Source organism: Limulus polyphemus, unplaced genomic scaffold, assembly GCF_000517525.1.
Source record: "Limulus polyphemus unplaced genomic scaffold, Limulus_polyphemus-2.1.2 Scaffold202, whole genome shotgun sequence".
NCBI classification, from domain to species: Eukaryota; Metazoa; Arthropoda; class Merostomata; order Xiphosura; family Limulidae; genus Limulus; species Limulus polyphemus.
In genome coordinates this window covers 798,606-803,540 of record NW_013665812.1, presented here as the reverse complement: position 1 = coordinate 803,540, position 4,935 = coordinate 798,606, and the positions used below count along the sequence as shown (strand labels likewise).

At 33.3% G+C, this 4,935-nt stretch overlaps 1 protein-coding gene across 3 annotated transcripts in view; it reads left to right on the top strand.

Moving 5' to 3' along the window:
• The first annotated feature begins 2,437 nt into the window (after nt 1-2,437).
• LOC106478353 (coiled-coil domain-containing protein 97-like) overlaps nt 2,438-4,935 on the top strand; it is a 27,424-nt gene continuing 24,926 nt past the window's right edge. Inside the window, exon 1 of one of the 3 annotated variants that reach the window (XM_013938892.2) lies at nt 2,438-2,535. The gene's annotated coding sequence lies outside the window, so the exon portion shown is untranslated. Of the gene's footprint in view, nt 2,536-2,558; nt 2,691-4,935 lie in introns of those variants that run through there. The other 2 variants (XM_013938893.2, XM_022381946.1) reach the window with 2 other exon arrangements.

The following is a 4,935-nucleotide window of genomic DNA, read 5'->3' as shown; positions in this document are numbered from 1 at the left end:
GAATGAACACAGAATGGTTGAGAATTTAGTGTTATCTCTTTCATAGTAGTTACGAGAATGAACACAGAATGGTTGAGAATTTAGTGTTATCTCTTTCATAGTAGTTACTATAATGAACACAGAATGGTTGAGAATTCAGTGTTATCTCTTTCATAGTAGTTACCAGGGTGAACACAGAATGGTTGAGAATTTGGTGTTATCTCTTTCATAGTAGTTACCAGGGTGAACACAGAATGGTTGAGAATTTGGTGTTATCTCTTTCATAGTAGTTACCAGGGTGAACACAGAATGGTTGAGAATTAAATGTTATCTCTTTCATAGTAGTTACCAGGGATGAGGGTTTTCGCTATCTTGGAAGCACGCTCTCGAAGGACGCAGTGTGTGGGAGCGGAGAGGGCTCAGACTAACCACCAAGCTGAAGGTCTATCGGGCAGTGGTATTGAGCGTCCTACTATATGCCAGTGAAACATGGACTGTGTATCAGAGGCACGCCAGAAAGCTTAATCACTTCCATCTGTGCTGTCTCCGCCGGGTCCTCCATGTTAAATGGCAAGACAGAGTTCCCGACACAGACGTTCTCAAACGTGCTGGTGTCCCTAGTGTATACACGCTTCGCTGACTTGTGCTTTCTGGCACGAGGTGACCGGCCCATAGAATGCCAGCTGATAGAATACCGAAGCAAGTTCTCTGTGGTGAACTTAGTGAAGGTAAACGATCGGTTGGAGGACAGAAGAAACGTTTTAAAGACTGTTTAAAACTATCCCTGCAAGAGTTCGACATCAACCATGTGAACTGGGAGTCGTTCGCCCAGGATAGATTTCTTTGGAGAACGAAGGTCCAGCAGGGTTTGGTGACAGCAGAATGTAAACGTCGATTGGTTGTACCATGATAACTAAAAGTTGCCAGGAAGCAAGGCTGGATTAAGGACGTGAAGGTCCAGGGCAAGTTTTGTACGGGGCCTTCAGAACTGAACTCCCGATTTTTGGAATCACCCATAAATATTAATTAAATAATTGTTCAACATTTCGCGGCTCAATATTTTTAACCTCCACGTCGTACTTACACACTAATAATTTACACATATTTACTTATCTTATAATAAAATTTTTAAATGTGTTTTTGAACAACACACAACTAACACAAATATTCCTCCAAAATCACTACGAATTATATTCTGATTTATGAAACAACCACCATTTCATGCGATAGGTAGATAATATAGAAAAAACTAATACTAATATTTATAATATATATAAAGTAATGACAACGACTTTTTTGTTGTTGTTAAATTGCCGAGCAAATATTTATGAAAAGACAATCTATAAGAACATGTTAATGAAAAATTACAAGATAATACGTTTATATGAAACAACTAAAATCATTTTTGTCATAGTGACACATTTGCAAAGATTTATTTTCAATGAAACATCCAGTTTTCGAATATTTTATTTTTACTTTTCTCTTAGTTGGAGGCGGGTCAATTACAATCATGTGCCCCTCCCTAAGCTGACTCTTCACGGTCGCTGAACTTGAACCTAGCATTGGGTTTTGTGTTCCTGGCCCCCTCTGGATCTTAGAAGAGTCATTGTTGTAACTGTTTTTATAATCCTTCCCTTTCACTAACTAGCAGGATCAAACTTGGCACACATGCTCATGTTTTAGGGCTGGTGTCCTAACGATTTTTTTTCGGTTACAGATTCCCCTTGAGGTAACTATAGAAGTAATTGGGGCCATGGAAGAGCCTGATCGGTACAGTGGGGCCTTTTAACCCCGCTTCGAAACCAGTATTTTATGATAGTGCTTTTAAAACTGTTATTAGGCTTATTAGGTACTCAGTTGATTTATTAACACCAAGCGGTTAGCGACTTACTCTTAATTCACAAATGAGGAAAAAAAAAAAAAGATAACTTAGATAATATCGACACAATCCCCAATAAAGTTTTTTTTTTATTTGTTGTTAAGCACAAAACTATAAAATGGGTTATTTGTGCTCCGTTCACTGCGGATATTGAAACTCGGATTTTAGCGTCTTAAGTCCTCAGAGTTACCACTAAACGACCGAGTCCTTCTGTAAGGAATAATAAACACTTCTATCAGTGGCTCAGCGGTAAGTCTGAAGGCTTATAACGCTAAACACCAGGTTTTGATAACCGTGATGGGTACAGCACAAATAGCTCATTGTGCAACTTTGCGCTTAACAACAAACAAACAGAACCTTATATTTAACTTGCATTTAATTAAACCTGTTACTATTCTTTTACAATATTGAGTATATGTACAATTATTCATAAAATGTAAATAGACTTATTTATTTCAAATATATAAACCTGTATTGATGACAGTATTATAACCTCACCAAAACTTTGTTGACTGTAAAAACAAAAACTTAATTAAATAATTATTTTTCAATTAGAGATATATGGCAGTAGATAGCGCTACAACCTAACTGGTTAATTTTCGTAATGTTATAAAAATGTGTGTGGTTTTAAATTTTTTAAATGGTAAAGTAATTTTTATTACGAGTTAACGTGATAAGTAAGTGTAGAAAAAAAAAACGTATAAATAGTTAAGATTAGTTTCAATCTTTTGGTCTTATTTATTTTGGTTTTGACATTTATGCATTTTTGTTTACATCCGGACCAAAATTTAAGCAGTAGATTTGCTTATAACTGTACGTGTACGGTATAAGTGTAAGTTGTAAATGTAATAATAAATTAGTATAATATGTTTTTTTTTAATTTACTTGATATATTAAATGAAAAACAAAATTAAGCAGATCAAAAGCCTAAATTTTGGGCTACATTTTCGTCATTATGAATTTGTTAAATCATAAGCAACATGTTGCATTGCCAGTCTATATTTGTTACAAAAACTTATAAATATCCTCCACATACGGCAGCAATAAAACAGTAAAAGTAAAATTAGTACTACTAACTGTTAAGGATAAATAAAACTGCATGACAATATAATAGTGATTTATAAGTTGTTCGTAGTAAAAACTGAGTTGAAATGGTGAAAGCTTGATAGAACTTGGAAAATCAATAGTAATACTGACTAGATTCATTACAAAATGACTGTCCAATAATATTAATTTAGGACATCTGAGTTGTAATTTTAATGTGATGAAATTGGTATCTCTTAAGCACAAATAAAGACTTTAAAAAAAAAAAACAACAACTAGAAAACAGAATATACCATTGTTTCTATTAAAATCTTTTTTTTTTTTCAGAAGGAGATTAATATCTCGGAATTGTATGTTTCGCAAACAGAATTAAATACTTTGACTGTTTCCTTGCGCTGTCCCATTAAATTTTCATGATCTCAACTGCAGTGAAATTGTCTTATTTTTTTATGATTTTTCGAAGTCAGTATGCTTTGCATGCCCACTAGTTTGTTTTATCATTTCAAATACATATATGTGTTTATATTTCATGACAAAATATGGTTGAAACTGAAACCTAACACATGATGAGTTTCTTATTATGTGACAAAAATTTGGTAAAAGTAGAATTTCAGACATGTTCATATTGACAAGTAAAAGCCATTGGAAGAGCTCTCTAACTTTTATTAGACCAAGGGCAAAGCCAGGAGAATTATCCCAGACAGGGTACACCTTTGATACTGACTGTCATTGTCTTGAAGCCATTGAAGAATGGATTCTTGTATACATGCAGATTGTGTTATGACATTATATTTATATGTATTATACTTCTTGATAATTGTACTCTGTTTAAATATAATGTGTTGCACTTAAAATATTTGAATCTGCAGTTGTTTTTAATTTAAATATATCATCTAAATAAGTCTATAAATTAAACAATGTTAATATATAATTATTTTTATTATAGTGCCTTATTTTTGTTTCAATATCTGTCTTTTGTGTAGTTTGTGAGGTATAGTGGATGGGGTATCTGCTTTGGATTAGTAAGGTTGGATGTTTGATTGTGTAATAACATAAGGTATGCCACAATTTTTTTTCTGGTTGCTGAAGACAAGAATATATTTGATAAGCTTAATTTACTTCAAACTCCTGATACACATTTGCACGTTTTATTATATAATTTGCATCTATAAAATAATTCATTTAAAACTTAAAGGAAACAAACCATTTCAAAACATATTTTGCTCAATAACTTGCCATTTATGTGGGCTCTCTTAACTTTTTTTTTTCAATATTTAAAGTTTCATCTCCAAACCTTATTCTTCCACCACCTCAATAACTTCCAGTAGGTGGTTTATTCAAACTCTCAAAGCTTTTAAATTCTTGAAACAGGTGCCACTTAGGTCCAATCCTTGAGTATGTCTTTAGTTTAAATGTTTCACACCAGAAATCATTTTGGTAGTTTGTCTTTGAACATTTTGAAGTAAACTAATATATTTTCTATAATAAGGGGACCACAAACATAAATGAATACTTATACAAGTTTTATAGAAAGTGATAACCTCTCTACTCCTGTGCTCAAAATTTCTGTGAATAATTCCCATAGTACTGTTTACTACTTTTCAACACTCCCAAACATTTAGTTAAGGGCTTGAAGCTCTTATCAATCATGACACCAAAAAGTGTCTCACTCTTTACAGCACTAATATTTCTTCCATACAAAAAATTGCATGTAGAACATAGTGGCTCAGTGGTAAGCTTAAAGGAATATAATGCTGAAATTTGGAATTTTATCCCTATGGCAGTCCCAGTGTACACAGCGTGGTCACAAGTAAATAGACACCACCTTTTCAGAAAAAAAAATAAATTTTTCAGTCACATTCACATGAATTGATATATTTATAATTTAATTAATATCTAGTAGATCTTCCTTTCACTTCGTGGAGTTCGTTGATCCTTTGGGGCATCGTGAGAATCATCTCGTCAATTTAAGATTGTGGGATTTTCTCCCACTCTTGCTTCAAAACATGGAGTAGATCGCACCTAGAATTTAG